Source organism: Hyla sarda, chromosome 13 (genome assembly GCF_029499605.1).
Source record: "Hyla sarda isolate aHylSar1 chromosome 13, aHylSar1.hap1, whole genome shotgun sequence".
Classification (NCBI taxonomy): Eukaryota; Metazoa; Chordata; class Amphibia; order Anura; family Hylidae; genus Hyla; species Hyla sarda.
Window position 1 is genome coordinate 37,017,815 of NC_079201.1, and position 21,845 is coordinate 37,039,659.

Here is a 21,845-nt window from a genome sequence, read left to right on the forward strand (position 1 = left end):
GCAGGGAGCAGCAGCGATGATGTCACTAAGCTCTGCCATTGCCCCTAGCCGCTGCTGCTCTCTGCTGGACTCGTAGCAGCAGTGACATTCCTAAACTCCACTCGTGCCCCAAGCCGGGCCTAGAGCTGAAGCTTAACAGAGAAGATTACCGGAGATCCCCTCCACGGAACGGGACAAGGCAAGGACCTTTGTCATTAGTTTCACCTGCACTATCTGTTGGTACCGACAGGTTAGTGCAGGTGAAACTGGTGACAAATTTCCTTTAACTATTCCCATCAAGGGACTTTGAGCAGCAATCTTTCGATAGCTATGTAATAATACACTGCACTAGTGTCTTACGCCTCTTGTCATTATTCTAAAAGACAATGTATGGTTACAGTATTGTCAGGGGTTTTATTTCGGGTTTTTGGTTTAAAATTTTTTTTTCTTTTTTTAATATGTTTTTTTTTAGGGTGTTCTGTTTGAATATTTTTTTTTACTTTTTTTTCTTAATTTTTTATTTTTTGGTCTTTTTTTTAACAAATTCGATGAGAGGCCTTTCCCCAGTGATCTTGTGATCACCCATATAATACATTGCAATAGTGTTATAGTGCAGTGTATTATCGCTGTCAGCATTATGTTGACAGACGATTTTTAATTATAGCTTATGTGAGGGGAGAAATGGGTTATTTTTTTTTTATTCTTTTTTATATAAACATTTATTTTTTTGTAGGGGTTGGGGTGGGGTGAATTATTTTATAAATTGTTTATTTTTAACTTCATTTACATAGGATCCGGGCAGAATACATTGCCATCTATGATGACGGTAATGTACGCTTGGAACCTCCGGCAATAGTTATTCCGGATGAAAATTCCTAGCTAGCCTTAACGTTTTTTTTTACAAAGGGGACTTTTAACAGCGATCTTAAGATCGCTCATATAATACACTGCACTAGTATTAAAGTGCAGTGTATTATGCGCTTCATGATTATTTCAACAGGCTATGTATTATTATGGCTCTAGTCTTTTAATATATAGTTTTTTAATTCTCATTATTTTTATAATTATATATTTGTAGCAAAAACAAATTATAGATTTTTCTTTACATTACAGTTATGTTCTAAATCTGCAGTCAGTTTGTCCAAAGGAAACTTGTAAACCTTGGGGTAAGTTGGGTCTATTCTATTAAATATTGATAAAGGAATTCCTACTAATAAAAAACAGATATTAAGGATCATAAATGTTCCTATTCTCTGTACCTGAGACATGGTTGTGTTATATAAGAAGCTGTCCATAGACGATATGCTTATTAACAACACATATATGTTCATGTATAAGGTGGAGACTATGACATCTCTGCAGGTCTAGATATTACATCTAGCCTGATTGTTATCAGTAATTAATATAAATATTAATTACCTGTCCTGTGGTTCTTTCACCAAAGATCTGATTATTTCTATAAAACACTGCACTACTATTGTGGTGCAGTGTATTATTCCTCTTAGCATTATTCTGACAGGCAGTGCATGGTTATGGCATTGTGAGGGATTTGTATGGGGTTAAATAGTTTTGGGGGAAATTTTTATATTTTTTCTATTTTCTTAATTTTATATTTCATATCAAATATGTTTTTTTAGGGATATTTTTGTAGACGTTTTTTTTCTTTTTTAATTATTTTATTAACCTTCTTTTTCTTTTATTGTTTTTAATGGAAATATGTCACCAGTGTCACCTACACAAAAGTGGCGGTACTGACAGATAGTGCAGGTGACACTGGTGACAACGGTACTTACCTTTTCCCGTTCAGTGGCGGGAATCTCCGGTGATCTTCTCTGTTAAGCTTCAGCTCTGGCCAGCTTGGTGCATGGGCGGAGCATAGGGACATCACCACTGCTGTTCTTTAGCAGCGGGACCAAGCAGGGAGCAGCAGCGGTGATGTCACTAAGCTCTGCCAATGACCCTAGCCGCTTCTGCTCTCTGCTGGACTCGTAGCAGCAGTGACATTCCTAAGCTCCACTCGTGCCCCAAGCCGGGCCTAGAGCTGAAGCTTAACAGAGAAAATTACCGGAGATCCCCTCCACGGAACGGGACAAGGCAAGGACATTTGTCATTAGTGTCACCTGCACTATCTATTGGTACCGACAGGTTAGTGCAGGTGAAACTGGTGACAAATTTCCTTTAACTATTCCCATCAAGGGACTTTGAGCAGCAATCTTTCGATAGCTATGTAATAATACACTGCACTAGTGTCTTACGCCTCTTGTCATTATTCTAAAAGACAATGTATGGTTACAGTATTGTCAGGGGTTTTATTTTGGGTTTTTGGTTTTAAATTTTTTTTCTTTTTTTAATATTTTTTTTTAGGGTGTTCTGTTTGAATATTTTTTTTAACTATTTTTTTCTTTATTTTTTTTTTTTGGTCTTTTTTTTAACAAATTCAATGAGAGGCCTTTCCCCAGTGATCTTGTGATCACCCATATAATACATTGCAATAGTGTTATAGTGCAGTGTATTATCGCTGTCAGCATTATGTTGACAGCCGATTTTTAATTATAGCTTATGTGAGGGGAGAAATGGGTTATTTTTTTTTTATTCTTTTTTATATAAACATTTATTTTTTTGTAGGGGTTTGGGTGGGGTGTATTATTTTATAAATTGTTTATTTTTAACTTCATTTACATAGGATCCGGGCAGAATACATTGCCATCTATGATGACGGTAATGTACGCTTGGAACCTCCGGCAATAGTTATTCCTGATGAAAATTCCTAGCTAGCCTTTACATTTTTTTTACAAAGGGGACTTTTAACAGCGATCTTAAGATCGCTCATATAATACACTGCACTAGTATTAAAGTGCAGTGTATTATGCGCTTCATGATTATTTCAACAGGCTATGTATTATTATGGCTATAGTCTTTTAATATATAGTTTTTTAATTCTCATTATTTTTATAATTATATATTTGTAGCAAAAACAAATTAATGATTTTTTTTTTTACATTACAGTTATGTTCTAAATCTGCAGTCAGTTTGTCTAAAGGAAACTTGTAAACCTTGGGGTAAGTTGGGTCTATTCTATTAAATATTGATAAAGGAATTCCTACAAATAAAAAACAGATATTAAGGATCATAAATGTTCCTATTCTCTGCACCTGAGACATGGTTGTGTTATATAAGAAGCTGTCCATAGACGATATGCTTATTAACAACACATATATGTTCATGTATAAGGTGGAGACTATGACATCTCTGCAGGTCTAGATATTACATCTAGCCTTATTGTTATCAGTAATTAATATAAATATTAATTACCTGTCCTGTGGTTCCTTTCTTGCAGTTGACGGGGGTATAGGTCACTTTCACCTTCTCACCGGACATCAGTCACCTGTAAAAAGACACAGGTATGATAACATGTTCCTGATACATGCTACAGACGCTAATATATATAACACTCTAGGGCCAGAACTACTTATCTCAGGGATTATGAAACCGCATAAGAAAAAGGAACAAAAAAAAATGGAACACATTGGGATTTAGATGATAGGGATTGTTATTTCTATAGTAGTGCAGTGTACTACTCCTCCCATCATCCCAGGATGATGTTGACGCAGACTATTGACAGGTTTTTGGAGGGTTTGTTTTTGTAATGTTTGGGTTATGTCTTAATTTTCATTTATTTATTCATACATTTTAAGGGTAATATATGTTTTCTTTGGGGGAGGGGGCAGAAAATTTTATAAATTATTATTGTGTATTTCTTTTTTCAAAAGCATTTCTGCCTTTCTACTGTTTTCTTTTTCTTTTTTTGTTGGTGGGGGAGGGGGGGGGTCAATAAATCATGTTATTACACTTTTATTTTATGGGTTGTTTTTTTCACCCATATTCTCATTAGAGGGCAACCTTTCACCAAAGATCTGATTATTTCTATAAAACACTGCACTACTATTGTGGTGCAGTGTATTATTCCTCTTAGCATTATTCTGACAGGCAGTGCATGGTTATGGCATTGTGAGGGATTTGTATGGGGTTATATAGTTTTTTGGGGAATTTTTATATATTTTTTCTATTTTCTTAATTTTATATTTCATACCAAATATGTTTTTTTAGGGATATTTTTGTAGAAGTTTTTTTTCTTTTTTAATTATTTTATTAACCTTCTTTTTCTTTTATTGTTTTTAATGGAAATATGTCACCAGTGTCACCTACACAAAAGTGGCGGTACTGACAGATAGTGCAGGTGACACTGGTGACAACGGTACTTACCTTTTCCCGTTCAGTGGCGGGAATCTCCGGTGATCTTCTCTGTTAAGCTTCAGCTCTGGCCAGCTTGGTGCATGGGCGGAGAATAGGGACATCACCACTGCTGTTCTTTAGCAGCGGGACCAAGCAGGGAGCAGCAGCGGTGATGTCACGAAGCTCTGCCAATGCCCCTAGCTGCTGCTGCTCTCTGCTGGACTCGTAGCAGCAGTGACATTCCTAAGCTCCACTCGTGCCCCAAGCCGGGCCTAGAGCTGAAGCTTAACAGAGAAGATTACCGGAGATCCCCTCCACGGAACGGGACAAGGCAAGGACCTTTGTCATTAGTGTCACCTGCACTATCTGTTGGTACCGACAGGTTAGTGCAGGTGACACTGGTGACAAATTTCCTTTAACTATTCCCATCAAGGGACTTTGAGCAGCAATCTTTCGATAGCTATGTAATAATACACTGCACTAGTGTCTTAGGCCTCTTGTCATTATTCTAAAAGACAATGTATGGTTACAGTATTGTCAGGGGTTTTATTTCAGGTTTTTGGTTTAAAATTATTTTTTCTTTTTTTAATATGTTTTTTTTTAGGGTGTTCTGTTTGAATATTTTTTTTAACTTTTTTTTCTTTATTTTTTATTTTTTGGTCTTTTTTTTTAACAAATTCGATGAGAGGCCTTTCCCCAGTGATCTTGTGATCACCCATATAATACATTGCAATAGTGTTATAGTGCAGCGCATTATCGCTGTCAGCATTATGTTGACAGCCGATTTTTAATTATAGCTTATGTGAGGGGAGAAATGGGTTATTTTTTTTTTATTCTTTTTTATATAAACATTTATTTTTTTGTAGGGGTTGGGGTGGGGTGAATTATTTTATAAATTGTTTATTTTTAACTTCATTTACATAGGATCCGGGCAGAATACATTGCCATCTATGATGACGGTAATGTACGCTTGGAACCTCCGGCAATAGTTATTCCGGATGAAAATTCCTAGCTAGCCTTTAAGTTTTTTTTACAAAGGGGACTTTTAACAGCGATCTTAAGATCGCTCATATAATACACTGCACTAGTATTAAAGTGCAGTGTATTATGCGCTTCATGATTATTTCAACAGGCTATGTATTATTATGGCTATAGTCTTTTAATATATAGTTTTTTAATTCTCATTATTTTTATAATTATATATTTGTAGCAAAAACAAATTATTGATTTTTCTTTACATTACAGTTATGTTCTAAATCTGCAGTCAGTTTGTCTAAAGGAAACTTGTAAACCTTGGGGTAAGTTGGGTCTATTCTATTAAATATTGAAAAAGGAATTCCTACAAATAAAAAACAGATATTAAGGATCATAAATGTTCCTATTCTCTGTACCTGAGACATGGTTGTGTTATATAAGAAGCTGTCCATAGACGATATGCTTATTAACAACACATATATGTTCATGTATAAGGTGGAGACTATGACATCTCTGCAGGTCTAGATATTACATCTAGCCTGATTGTTATCAGTAATTAATATAAATATTAATTACCTGTCCTGTGGTTCCTTTCTTGCAGTTGACGGGGGTATAGGTCACTTTCACCTTCTCACCAGACATCAGTCACCTGTAAAAAGACACAGGTATGATAACATGTTCCTGATACATGCTACAGACGCTAATATATATAACACTCTAGGGCCAGAACTACTTATCTCAGGGATTATGAAACCGCATAAGAAAAAGGAACAAAAAAAAATGGAACACATTGGGATTTAGATGGTAGGGATTTTTATTTCTATAGTAGTGCAGTGTACTACTCTTCCCATCATCCCAGGATGATGTTGACGCAGACTATTGACAGGTTTTTGGAGGGTTTGTTTTTGTAATGTTTGGGTTATGTCTTAATTTTCATTTATTTATTCATACATTTTAAGGGTAATATATGTTTTCTTTGGAGGAGGGGGCAGAAAATTTTATAAATTATTATTGTGTATTTCTTTTTTCAAAAGCATTTCTGCCTTTCTACTGTTTTCTTTTTCTTTTTTTGTTGGTGGGGGAGGGGGGGGGGGGTCAATAAATCATGTTATTACACTTTTATTTTATGGGTTGTTTTTTTCACCCATATTCCCATTAGAGGGCAACCTTTCACCAAAGATCTGATTATTTCTATAAAACACTGCACTACTATTGTGGTGCAGTGTATTATTCCTCTTAGCAGTATTCTGACAGGCAGTGTATGGTTATGGCATTGTGAGGGATTTGTATGGGGTTATATAGTTTTTGGGGGAATTTTTATATATTTTTTCTATTTTCTTAATTTTATATTTCATACCAAATATGTTTTTTTAGGGATATATTTGTAGAAGTTTTTTTTCTTTTTTAATTATTTTATTAACCTTCTTTTTCTTTTATTGTTTTTAATGGAAATATGTCACCAGTGTCACGTACACAAAAGTGGCGGTACTGACAGATAGTGCAGGTGACACTGGTGACAACGGTACTTACCTTTTCCCGTTCAGTCGCGGGAATCTCCGGTGATCTTCTCTGTTAAGCTTCAGCTCTGGCCAGCTTGGTGCATGGACGGAGCATAGGGACATCACCACTGCTGTTCTTTAGCAGCGGGACCAAGCAGGGAGCAGCAGCGGTGATGTCACTAAGCTCTGCCAATGCCCCTAGCCGCTGCTGCTCTTTGCTGGACTCGTAGCAGCAGTGACATTCCTAAGCTCCACTCGTGCCCCAAGCCGGGCCTAGAGCTGAAGCTTAACAGAGAAGATTACCGGAGATCCCCTCCACGGAACGGGACAAGGCAAGGACCTTTGTCATTAGTGTCACCTGCACTATCTGTTGGTACCGACAGGTTAGTGCAGGTGACACTGGTGACAAATTTCCTTTAACTATTCCCATCAAGGGACTTTGAGCAGCAATCTTTCGATAGCTATGTAATAATACACTGCACTAGTGTCTTAGGCCTCTTGTCATTATTCTAAAAGACAATGTATGGTTACAGTATTGTCAGGGGTTTTATTTCGGGTTTTTGGTTTAAAATTATTTTTTCTTTTTTTAATATGTTTTTTTTTAGGGTGTTCTGTTTGAATATTTTTTTAACTTTTTTGTCTTTATTTTTTATTTTTTGGTCTTTTTTTTAACAAATTCGATGAGAGGCCTTTCCCCAGTGATCTTGTGATCACCCATATAATACATTGCAATAGTGTTATAGTGCAGCGCATTATCGCTGTCAGCATTATGTTGACAGCCGATTTTTAATTATAGCTTATGTGAGGGGAGAAATGGGTTATTTTTTTTTTATTCTTTTTTATATAAACATTTATTTTTTTGTAGGGGTTGGGGTGAGGTGAATTATTTTATAAATTGTTTATTTTTAACTTCATTTACATAGGATCCGGGCAGAATACATTGCCATCTATGATGACGGTAATGTACGCTTGGAACCTCCGGCAATAGTTATTCCGGATGAAAATTCCTAGCTAGCCTTTACATTTTTTTTTACAAAGGGGACTTTTAACAGCGATCTTAAGATCGCTCATATAATACACTGCACTAGTATTAAAGTGCAGTGTATTATGCGCTTCATGATTATTTCAACAGGCTATGTATTATTATGGCTATAGTCTTTTAATATATAGTTTTTTAATTCTCATTATTTTTATAATTATATATTTGTAGCAAAAACAAATTATAGATTTTTCTTTACATTACAGTTATGTTCTAAATCTGCAGTCAGTTTGTCTAAAGGAAACTTGTAAACCTTGGGGTAAGTTGGGTCTATTCTATTAAATATTGATAAAGGAATTCCTACAAATAAAAAACAGATATTAAGGATCATAAATGTTCCTATTCTCTGTACCTGAGACATGGTTGTGTTATATAAGAAGCTGTCCATAGACGATATGCTTATTAACAACACATATATGTTCATGTATAAGGTGGAGACTATGACATCTCTGCAGGTCTAGATATTACATCTAGCCTGATTGTTATCAGTAATTAATATAAATATTAATTACCTGTCCTGTGGTTCCTTTCTTGCAGTTGACGGGGGTATAGGTCACTTTCACCTTCTCACCGAACATCAGTCACCTGTAAAAAGACACAGGTATGATAACATGTTCCTGATACATGCTACAGACGCTAATATATATAACACTCTAGGGCCAGAACTACTTAACTCAGGGATTATGAAACCGCATAAGAAAAAGGAACAAAAAAAAAAATGGAACACATTGGGATTTAGATGGTAGGGATTTTTATTTCTATAGTAGTGCAGTGTACTACTCTTCCCATCATCCCAGGAGGATGTTGACGCAGACTATTGACAGGTTTTTGGAGGGTTTGTTTTTGTAATGTTTGGGTTATGTCTTAATTTTCATTTATTTATTCATACATTTTAAGGGTAATATATGTTTTCTTTGGGGGAGGGGGCAGAAAATTTTATAAATTATTATTGTGTATTTCTTTTTTCAAAAGCATTTCTGCCTTTCTACTGTTTTCTTTTTCTTTTTTTGTTGGTGGGGGAGGGGGGGGGGTCAATAAATCATGTTATTACACTTTTATTTTATGGGTTGTTTTTTTCACCCATATTCCCATTAGAGGGCAACCTTTCACCAAAGATCTGATTATTTCTATAAAACACTGCACTACTATTGTGGTGCAGTGTATTATTCCTCTTAGCAGTATTCTGACAGGCAGTGTATGGTTATGGCATTGTGAGGGATTTGTATGGGGTTATATAGTTTTTGGGGGAATTTTTATATATTTTTTCTATTTTCTTAATTTTATATTTCATACCAAATATGTTTTTTTAGGGATATATTTGTAGAAGTTTTTTTTCATTTTTAATTATTTTATTAACCTTCTTTTTCTTTTATTGTTTTTAATGGAAATATGTCACCAGTGTCACCTACACAAAAGTGGCGGTACTGACAGATAGTGCAGGTGACACTGGTGACAACGGTACTTACCTTTTCCCGTTCAGTTGCGGGAATCTCCGGTGATCTTCTCTGTTAAGCTTCAGCTCTGGCCAGCTTGGTGCATGGGCGGAGCATAGGGACATCACCACTGCTGTTCTTTAGCAGCGGGACCAAGCAGGGAGCAGCAGCGGTGATGTCACTAAGCTCTGCCAATGCCCCTAGCCGCTGCTGCTCTCTGCTGGACTCGTAGCAGCAGTGACATTCCTAAGCTCCACTCGTGCCCCAAGCCGGGCCTAGAGCTGAAGCTTAACAGAGAAGATTACCGGAGATCCCCTCCACGGAACGGGACAAGGCAAGGACCTTTGTCATTAGTGTCACCTGCACTATCTGTTGGTACCGACAGGTTAGTGCAGGTGACACTGGTAACAAATTTCCTTTAACTATTCCCATCAAGGGACTTTGAGCAGCAATCTTTCGATAGCTATGTAATAATACACTGCACTAGTGTCTTAGGCCTCTTGTCATTATTCTAAAAGATAATGTATGGTTACAGTATTGTCAGGGGTTTTATTTCGGGTTTTTGGTTTAAAATTATTTTTTATTTTTTTAATATTTTTTTTTAGGGTGTTCTGTTTGAATATTTTTTTTAACTTTTTTTTCATTATTTTTTATTTTTTGGTCTTTTTTTTTTAACAAATTCGATGAGAGGCCTTTCCCCAGTGATCTTGTGATCACCCATATAATACATTGCAATAGTGTTATAGTGCAGTGTATTATCGCTGTCAGCATTATGTTGACAGACGATTTTTAATTATAGCTTATGTGAGGGGAGAAATGGGTTATTTTTTTTTAATTCTTTTTTATATAAACATTTATTTTTTTGTAGGGGTTGGGGTGGGGTGAATTATTTTATAAATTGTTTATTTTTAACTTCATTTACATAGGATCCGGGCAGAATACATTGCCATCTATGATGACGGTAATGTACGCTTGGAACCTCTGGCAATAGTTATTCCGGATGAAAATTCCTAGCTAGCCTTTACGTTTTTTGTACAAAGGGGACTTTTAACAGCGATCTTAAGATCGCTCATATAATACACTGCACTAGTATTAAAGTGCAGTGTATTATGCGCTTCATGATTATTTCAACAGGCTATGTATTATTATGGCTATAGTCTTTTAATATATAGTTTTTTAATTCTCATTATTTTTATAATTATATATTTGTAGCAAAAACAAATTATTGATTTTTCTTTACATTACAGTTATGTTCTAAATCTGCAGTCAGTTTGTCTAAAGGAAACTTGTAAACCTTGGGGTAAGTTGGGTCTATTCTATTAAATATTGATAAAGGAATTCCTACAAATAAAAAACAGATATTAAGGATCATAAATGTTCCTATTCTCTGTACCTGAGACATGGTTGTGTTATATAAGAAGCTGTCTATAGACGATATGCTTATTAACAACACATATATGTTCATGTATAAGGTGGAGACTATGACATCTCTGCAGGTCTAGATATTACATCTAGCCTGATTGTTATCAGTAATTAATATAAATATTAATTACCTGTCCTGTGGTTCCTTTCTTGCAGTTGACGGGGGTATAGGTTACTTTCACCTTCTCACCGGACATCAGTCACCTGTAAAAAGACACAGGTATGATAACATGTTCCTGATACATGCTACAGACGCTAATATATATAACACTCTAGGGTCAGAACTACTTATCTCAGGGATTATGAAACCGCATAAGAAAAAGGAACAAAAAAAATGGAACACATTGGGATTTAGATGATAGGGATTTTTATTTCTATAGTAGTGCAGTGTACTACTCCTCCCATCATCCCAGGATGATGTTGACGCAGACTATTGACAGGTTTTTGGAGGGTTTGTTTTTGTAATGTTTGGGTTATGTCTTAATTTTCATTTATTTATTCATACATTTTAAGGGTAATATATGTTTTCTTTGGAGGAGGGGGCAGAAAATTTTATAAATTATTATTGTGTATTTCTTTTTTCAAAAGCATTTCTGCCTTTCTACTGTTTTCTTTTTCTTTTTTTGTTGGTGGGGGAGGGGGGGGGTCAATAAATCATGTTATTACACTTTTATTTTATGGGTTGTTTTTTTCACCCATATTCCCATTAGAGGGCAACCTTTCACCAAAGATCTGATTATTTCTATAAAACACTGCACTACTATTGTGGTGCAGTGTATTATTCCTCTTAGCAGTATTCTGACAGGCAGTGTATGGTTATGGCATTGTGAGGGATTTGTATGGGGTTATATAGTTTTTGGGGGAATTTTTATATATTTTTTCTATTTTCTTAATTTTATATTTCATACCAAATATGTTTTTTTAGGGATATATTTGTAGAAGTTTTTTTTCTTTTTTAATTATTTTATTAACCTTCTTTTTCTTTTATTGTTTTTAATGGAAATATGTCACCAGTGTCACCTACACAAAAGTGGCGGTACTGACAGATAGTGCAGGTGACACTGGTGACAACGGTACTTACCTTTTCCCGTTCAGTCGCGGGAATCTCCGGTGATCTTCTCTGTTAAGCTTCAGCTCTGGCCAGCTTGGTGCATGGACGGAGCATAGGGACATCACCACTGCTGTTTTTTAGCAGCGGGACCAAGCAGGGAGCAGCAGCGGTGATGTCACTAAGCTCTGCCAATGCCCCTAGCCGCTGCTGCTCTCTGCTGGACTCGTAGCAGCAGTGACATTCCTAAGCTCCACTCGTGCCCCAAGCCGGGCCTAGAGCTGAAGCTTAACAGAGAAGATTACCGGAGATCCCCTCCACGGAACGGGACAAGGCAAGGACCTTTGTCATTAGTGTCACCTGCACTATCTGTTGGTACCGACAGGTTAGTGCAGGTGACACTGGTGACAAATTTCCTTTAACTATTCCCATCAAGGGACTTTGAGCAGCAATCTTTCGATAGCTATGTAATAATACACTGCACTAGTGTCTTAGGCCTCTTGTCATTATTCTAAAAGACAATGTATGGTTACAGTATTGTCAGGGGTTTTATTTTGGGTTTTTGGTTTAAAATTATTTTTTCTTTTTTTAATATGTTTTTTTTTAGGGTGTTCTGTTTGAATATTTTTTTTAACTTTTTTTTCTTTATTTTTTATTTTTTGGTCTTTTTTTTAACAAATTCGATGAGAGGCCTTTCCCCAGTGATCTTGTGATCACCCATATAATACATTGCAATAGTGTTATAGTGCAGCGCATTATCGCTGTCAGCATTATGTTGACAGCCGATTTTTAATTATAGCTTATGTGAGGGGAGAAATGGGTTATTTTTTTTTTATTCTTTTTTATATAAACATTTATTTTTTTGTAGGGGTTGGGGTGAGGTGAATTATTTTATAAATTGTTTATTTTTAACTTCATTTACATAGGATCCGGGCAGAATACATTGCCATCTATGATGACGGTAATGTACGCTTGGAACCTCCGGCAATAGTTATTCCGGATGAAAATTCCTAGCTAGCCTTTACATTTTTTTTTACAAAGGGGACTTTTAACAGCGATCTTAAGATCGCTCATATAATACACTGCACTAGTATTAAAGTGCAGTGTATTATGCGCTTCATGATTATTTCAACAGGCTATGTATTATTATGGCTATAGTCTTTTAATATATAGTTTTTTAATTCTCATTATTTTTATAATTATATATTTGTAGCAAAAACAAATTATAGATTTTTCTTTACATTACAGTTATGTTCTAAATCTGCAGTCAGTTTGTCTAAAGGAAACTTGTAAACCTTGGGGTAAGTTGGGTCTATTCTATTAAATATTGATAAAGGAATTCCTACAAATAAAAAACAGATATTAAGGATCATAAATGTTCCTATTCTCTGTACCTGAGACATGGTTGTGTTATATAAGAAGCTGTCCATAGACGATATGCTTATTAACAACACATATATGTTCATGTATAAGGTGGAGACTATGACATCTCTGCAGGTCTAGATATTACATCTAGCCTGATTGTTATCAGTAATTAATATAAATATTAATTACCTGTCCTGTGGTTCCTTTCTTGCAGTTGACGGGGGTATAGGTCACTTTCACCTTCTCACCGAACATCAGTCACCTGTAAAAAGACACAGGTATGATAACATGTTCCTGATACATGCTACAGACGCTAATATATATAACACTCTAGGGCCAGAACTACTTAACTCAGGGATTATGAAACCGCATAAGAAAAAGGAACAAAAAAAAAAATGGAACACATTGGGATTTAGATGGTAGGGATTTTTATTTCTATAGTAGTGCAGTGTACTACTCTTCCCATCATCCCAGGAGGATGTTGACGCAGACTATTGACAGGTTTTTGGAGGGTTTGTTTTTGTAATGTTTGGGTTATGTCTTAATTTTCATTTATTTATTCATACATTTTAAGGGTAATATATGTTTTCTTTGGAGGAGGGGGCAGAAAATTTTATAAATTATTATTGTGTATTTCTTTTTTCAAAAGCATTTCTGCCTTTCTACTGTTTTCTTTTTCTTTTTTTGTTGGTGGGGGAGGGGGGGGGGTCAATAAATCATGTTATTACACTTTTATTTTATGGGTTGTTTTTTTCACCCATATTCCCATTAGAGGGCAACCTTTCACCAAAGATCTGATTATTTCTATAAAACACTGCACTACTATTGTGGTGCAGTGTATTATTCCTCTTAGCAGTATTCTGACAGGCAGTGTATGGTTATGGCATTGTGAGGGATTTGTATGGGGTTATATAGTTTTTGGGGGAATTTTTATATATTTTTTCTATTTTCTTAATTTTATATTTCATACCAAATATGTTTTTTTAGGGATATATTTGTAGAAGTTTTTTTTCTTTTTTAATTATTTTATTAACCTTCTTTTTCTTTTATTGTTTTTAATGGAAATATGTCACCAGTGTCACCTACACAAAAGTGGCGGTACTGACAGATAGTGCAGGTGACACTGGTGACAACGGTACTTACCTTTTCCCGTTCAGTCGCGGGAATCTCCGGTGATCTTCTCTGTTAAGCTTCAGCTCTGGCCAGCTTGGTGCATGGACGGAGCATAGGGACATCACCACTGCTGTTTTTTAGCAGCGGGACCAAGCAGGGAGCAGCAGCGGTGATGTCACTAAGCTCTGCCAATGCCCCTAGCCGCTGCTGCTCTCTGCTGGACTCGTAGCAGCAGTGACATTCCTAAGCTCCACTCGTGCCCCAAGCCGGGCCTAGAGCTGAAGCTTAACAGAGAAGATTACCGGAGATCCCCTCCACGGAACGGGACAAGGCAAGGACCTTTGTCATTAGTGTCACCTGCACTATCTGTTGGTACCGACAGGTTAGTGCAGGTGACACTGGTGACAAATTTCCTTTAACTATTCCCATCAAGGGACTTTGAGCAGCAATCTTTCGATAGCTATGTAATAATACACTGCACTAGTGTCTTAGGCCTCTTGTCATTATTCTAAAAGACAATGTATGGTTACAGTATTGTCAGGGGTTTTATTTTGGGTTTTTGGTTTAAAATTATTTTTTCTTTTTTTAATATGTTTTTTTTTAGGGTGTTCTGTTTGAATATTTTTTTTAACTTTTTTTTCTTTATTTTTTATTTTTTGGTCTTTTTTTTAACAAATTCGATGAGAGGCCTTTCCCCAGTGATCTTGTGATCACCCATATAATACATTGCAATAGTGTTATAGTGCAGCGCATTATCGCTGTCAGCATTATGTTGACAGCCGATTTTTAATTATAGCTTATGTGAGGGGAGAAATGGGTTATTTTTTTTTTATTCTTTTTTATATAAACATTTATTTTTTTGTAGGGGTTGGGGTGAGGTGAATTATTTTATAAATTGTTTATTTTTAACTTCATTTACATAGGATCCGGGCAGAATACATTGCCATCTATGATGACGGTAATGTACGCTTGGAACCTCCGGCAATAGTTATTCCGGATGAAAATTCCTAGCTAGCCTTTACATTTTTTTTTACAAAGGGGACTTTTAACAGCGATCTTAAGATCGCTCATATAATACACTGCACTAGTATTAAAGTGCAGTGTATTATGCGCTTCATGATTATTTCAACAGGCTATGTATTATTATGGCTATAGTCTTTTAATATATAGTTTTTTAATTCTCATTATTTTTATAATTATATATTTGTAGCAAAAACAAATTATAGATTTTTCTTTACATTACAGTTATGTTCTAAATCTGCAGTCAGTTTGTCTAAAGGAAACTTGTAAACCTTGGGGTAAGTTGGGTCTATTCTATTAAATATTGATAAAGGAATTCCTACAAATAAAAAACAGATATTAAGGATCATAAATGTTCCTATTCTCTGTACCTGAGACATGGTTGTGTTATATAAGAAGCTGTCCATAGACGATATGCTTATTAACAACACATATATGTTCATGTATAAGGTGGAGACTATGACATCTCTGCAGGTCTAGATATTACATCTAGCCTGATTGTTATCAGTAATTAATATAAATATTAATTACCTGTCCTGTGGTTCCTTTCTTGCAGTTGACGGGGGTATAGGTCACTTTCACCTTCTCACCGAACATCAGTCACCTGTAAAAAGACACAGGTATGATAACATGTTCCTGATACATGCTACAGACGCTAATATATATAACACTCTAGGGCCAGAACTACTTAACTCAGGGATTATGAAACCGCATAAGAAAAAGGAACAAAAAAAAAAATGGAACACATTGGGATTTAGATGGTAGGGATTTTTATTTCTATAGTAGTGCAGTGTACTACTCTTCCCATCATCCCAGGAGGATGTTGACGCAGACTATTGACAGGTTTTTGGAGGGTTTGTTTTTGTAATGTTTGGGTTATGTCTTAATTTTCATTTATTTATTCATACATTTTAAGGGTAATATATGTTTTCTTTGGGGGAGGGGGCAGAAAATTTTATAAATTATTATTGTGTATTTCTTTTTTCAAAAGCATTTCTGCCTTTCTACTGTTTTCTTTTTCTTTTTTTGTTGGTGGGGGAGGGGGGGGGGTCAATAAATCATGTTATTACACTTTTATTTTATGGGTTGTTTTTTTCACCCATATTCCCATTAGAGGGCAACCTTTCACCAAAGATCTGATTATTTCTATAAAACACTGCACTACTATTGTGGTGCAGTGTATTATTCCTCTTAGCAGTATTCTGACAGGCAGTGTATGGTTATGGCATTGTGAGGGATTTGTATGGGGTTATATAGTTTTTGGGGGAATTTTTATATATTTTTTCTATTTTCTTAATTTTATATTTCATACCAAATATGTTTTTTTAGGGATATATTTGTAGAAGTTTTTTTTCTTTTTTAATTATTTTATTAACCTTCTTTTTCTTTTATTGTTTTTAATGGAAATATGTCACCAGTGTCACCTACACAAAAGTGGCGGTACTGACAGATAGTGCAGGTGACACTGGTGACAACGGTACTTACCTTTTCCCGTTCAGTTGCGGGAATCTCCGGTGATCTTCTCTGTTAAGCTTCAGCTCTGGCCAGCTTGGTGCATGGGCGGAGCATAGGGACATCACCACTGCTGTTCTTTAGCAGCGGGACCAAGCAGGGAGCAGCAGCGGTGATGTCACTAAGCTCTGCCAATGCCCCTAGCCGCTGCTGCTCTCTGCTGGACTCGTAGCAGCAGTGACATTCCTAAGCTCCACTCGTGCCCCAAGCCGGGCCTAGAGCTGAAGCTTAACAGAGAAGATTACCGGAGATCCCCTCCACGGAACGGGACAAGGCAAGGACCTTTGTCATTAGTGTCACCTGCACTATCTGTTGGTACCGACAGGTTAGTGCAGGTGACACTGGTAACAAATTTCCTTTAACTATTCCCATCAAGGGACTTTGAGCAGCAATCTTTCGATAGCTATGTAATAATACACTGCACTAGTGTCTTAGGCCTCTTGTCATTATTCTAAAAGATAATGTATGGTTACAGTATTGTCAGGGGTTTTATTTCGGGTTTTTGGTTTAAAATTATTTTTTATTTTTTTAATATTTTTTTTTAGGGTGTTCTGTTTGAATATTTTTTTTAACTTTTTTTTCATTATTTTTTATTTTTTGGTCTTTTTTTTTTAACAAATTCGATGAGAGGCCTTTCCCCAGTGATCTTGTGATCACCCATATAATACATTGCAATAGTGTTATAGTGCAGTGTATTATCGCTGTCAGCATTATGTTGACAGACGATTTTTAATTATAGCTTATGTGAGGGGAGAAATGGGTTATTTTTTTTTTATTCTTTTTTATATAAACATTTATTTTTTTGTAGGGGTTGGGGTGGGGTGAATTATTTTATAAATTGTTTATTTTTAACTTCATTTACATAGGATCCGGGCAGAATACATTGCCATCTATGATGACGGTAATGTACGCTTGGAACCTCTGGCAATAGTTATTCCGGATGAAAATTCCTAGCTAGCCTTTACGTTTTTTGTACAAAGGGGACTTTTAACAGCGATCTTAAGATCGCTCATATAATACACTGCACTAGTATTAAAGTGCAGTGTATTATGCGCTTCATGATTATTTCAACAGGCTATGTATTATTATGGCTATAGTCTTTTAATATATAGTTTTTTAATTCTCATTATTTTTATAATTATATATTTGTAGCAAAAACAAATTATTGATTTTTCTTTACATTACAGTTATGTTCTAAATCTGCAGTCAGTTTGTCTAAAGGAAACTTGTAAACCTTGGGGTAAGTTGGGTCTATTCTATTAAATATTGATAAAGGAATTCCTACAAATAAAAAACAGATATTAAGGATCATAAATGTTCCTATTCTCTGTACCTGAGACATGGTTGTGTTATATAAGAAGCTGTCTATAGACGATATGCTTATTAACAACACATATATGTTCATGTATTAGGTGGAGACTATGACATCTCTGCAGGTCTAGATATTACATCTAGCCTGATTGTTATCAGTAATTAATATAAATATTAATTACCTGTCCTGTGGTTCCTTTCTTGCAGTTGACGGGGGTATAGGTTACTTTCACCTTCTCACCGGACATCAGTCACCTGTAAAAAGACACAGGTATGATAACATGTTCCTGATACATGCTACAGACGCTAATATATATAACACTCTAGGGTCAGAACTACTTATCTCAGGGATTATGAAACCGCATAAGAAAAAGGAACAAAAAAAATGGAACACATTGGGATTTAGATGATAGGGATTTTTATTTCTATAGTAGTGCAGTGTACTACTCCTCCCATCATCCCAGGATGATGTTGACGCAGACTATTGACAGGTTTTTGGAGGGTTTGTTTTTGTAATGTTTGGGTTATGTCTTAATTTTCATTTATTTATTCATACATTTTAAGGGTAATATATGTTTTCTTTGGAGGAGGGGGCAGAAAATTTTATAAATTATTATTGTGTATTTCTTTTTTCAAAAGCATTTCTGCCTTTCTACTGTTTTCTTTTTCTTTTTTTGTTGGTGGGGGAGGGGGGGGGTCAATAAATCATGTTATTACACTTTTATTTTATGGGTTGTTTTTTTCACCCATATTCCCATTAGAGGGCAACCTTTCACCAAAGATCTGATTATTTCTATAAAACACTGCACTACTATTGTGGTGCAGTGTATTATTCCTCTTAGCAGTATTCTGACAGGCAGTGTATGGTTATGGCATTGTGAGGGATTTGTATGGGGTTATATAGTTTTTGGGGGAATTTTTATATATTTTTTCTATTTTCTTAATTTTATATTTCATACCAAATATGTTTTTTTAGGGATATATTTGTAGAAGTTTTTTTTCTTTTTTAATTATTTTATTAACCTTCTTTTTCTTTTATTGTTTTTAATGGAAATATGTCACCAGTGTCACCTACACAAAAGTGGCGGTACTGACAGATAGTGCAGGTGACACTGGTGACAACGGTACTTACCTTTTCCCGTTCAGTCGCGGGAATCTCCGGTGATCTTCTCTGTTAAGCTTCAGCTCTGGCCAGCTTGGTGCATGGACGGAGCATAGGGACATCACCACTGCTGTTTTTTAGCAGCGGGACCAAGCAGGGAGCAGCAGCGGTGATGTCACTAAGCTCTGCCAATGCCCCTAGCCGCTGCTGCTCTCTGCTGGACTCGTAGCAGCAGTGACATTCCTAAGCTCCACTCGTGCCCCAAGCCGGGCCTAGAGCTGAAGCTTAACAGAGAAGATTACCGGAGATCCCCTCCACGGAACGGGACAAGGCAAGGACCTTTGTCATTAGTGTCACCTGCACTATCTGTTGGTACCGACAGGTTAGTGCAGGTGACACTGGTGACAAATTTCCTTTAACTATTCCCATCAAGGGACTTTGAGCAGCAATCTTTCGATAGCTATGTAATAATACACTGCACTAGTGTCTTAGGCCTCTTGTCATTATTCTAAAAGACAATGTATGGTTACAGTATTGTCAGGGGTTTTATTTTGGGTTTTTGGTTTAAAATTATTTTTTCTTTTTTTAATATGTTTTTTTTTAGGGTGTTCTGTTTGAATATTTTTTTTAACTTTTTTTTCTTTATTTTTTATTTTTTGGTCTTTTTTTTAACAAATTCGATGAGAGGCCTTTCCCCAGTGATCTTGTGATCACCCATATAATACATTGCAATAGTGTTATAGTGCAGTGTATTATCGCTGTCAGCATTATGTTGACAGCCGATTTTTTATTATAGTTTATGTGAGGGGAGAAATGGGTTATTTTTTTTTTAATTCTTTTTTATATAAACATTAATTTTTTTGTAGGGGTTGGGGTGGGGTGAATTATTTTATAAATTGTTTATTTTTAACTTCATTTACATAGGATCTGGGCAGAATACATTGCCATCTGTGATGACGGTAATGTACGCTTGGAACCTCCGGCAATAGTTATTCCGGATGAAAATTCCTAGCTAGCCTTTACGTTTTTTTTTACAAAGGGGATTTTTAACAGCGATCTTAAGATCGCTCATATAATACACTGCACTAGTATTAAAGTGCAGTGTATTATGCGCTTCATGATTATTTCAACAGGCTATGTATTATTATGGCTATAGTCTTTTAATATATAGTTTTTTAATTCTCATTATTTTTATAATTATATATTTGTAGCAAAAACAAATTATTGATTTTTCTTTACATTACAGTTATGTTCTAAATCTGCAGTCAGTTTGTCTAAAGGAAACTTGTAAACCTTGGGGTAAGTTGGGTCTATTCTATTAAATATTGAAAAAGGAATTCCTACAAATAAAAAACAGATATTAAGGATCATAAATGTTCCTATTCTCTGTACCTGAGACATGGTTGTGTTATATAAGAAGCTGTCCATAGACGATATGCTTATTAACAACACATATATGTTCATGTATAAGGTGGAGACTATGACATCTCTGCAGGTCTAGATATTACATCTAGCCTGATTGTTATCAGTAATTAATATAAATATTAATTACCTGTCCTGTGGTTCCTTTCTTGCAGTTGACGGGGGTTTAGGTCACTTTCACCTTCTCACCGGACATCAGTCACCTGTAAAAAGACACAGGTATGATAACATGTTCCTGATACATGCTACAGACGCTAATATATATAACACTCTAGGGCCAGAACTACTTATCTCAGGGATTATGAAACCGCATAAGAAAAAGGAACAAAAAAAAAAAATGGAACACATTGGGATTTAGATGGTAGGGATTTTTATTTCTATAGTAGTGCAGTGTACTACTCTTCCCATCATCCCAGGATGATGTTGACGCAGACTATTGACAGGTTTTTGGAGGGTTTGTTTTTGTAATGTTTGGGTTATGTCTTAATTTTCATTTATTTATTCATACATTTTAAGGGTAATATATGTTTTCTTTGGGGGAGGGGGCAGAAAATTTTATAAATTATTATTGTGTATTTCTTTTTTCAAAAGCATTTCTGCCTTTCTACTGTTTTCTTTTTCTTTTTTTGTTGGTGGGGGAGGGGGGGGGGTCAATAAATCATGTTATTACACTTTTATTTTATGGGTTGTTTTTTTCACCCATATTCCCATTAGAGGGCAACCTTTCACCAAAGATCTGATTATTTCTATAAAACACTGCACTACTATTGTGGTGCAGTGTATTATTCCTCTTAGCATTATTCTGACAGGCAGTGCATGGTTATGGCATTGTGAGGGATTTGTATGGGGTTATATAGTTTTTGGGGGAATTTTTATATATTTTTTCTATTTTCTTAATTTTATATTTCATACCAAATATGTTTTTTTAGGGATATTTTTGTAGAAGTTTTTTTTCATTTTTAATTATTTTATTAACCTTCTTTTTCTTTTATTGTTTTTAATGGAAATATGTCACCAGTGTCACCTACACAAAAGTGGCGGTACTGACAGATAGTGCAGGTGACACTGGTGACAACGGTACTTACCTTTTCCCGTTCAGTGGCGGGAATCTCCGGTGATCTTCTCTGTTAAGCTTCAGCTCTGGCCAGCTTTGTGCATGGGCGGAGCATAGGGACATCACCACTACTGTTCTTTAGCAGCGGGACCAAGCAGGGAGCAGCAGCGGTGATGTCACTAAGCTCTGCCAATGCCCCTAGCCGCTGCTGCTCTCTGCTGGACTCGTAGCAGCAGTGACATTCCTAAGCTCCACTCGTGCCCCAAGCCGGGCCTAGAGCTGAAGCTTAACAGAGAAGATTACCGGAGATCCCCTCCA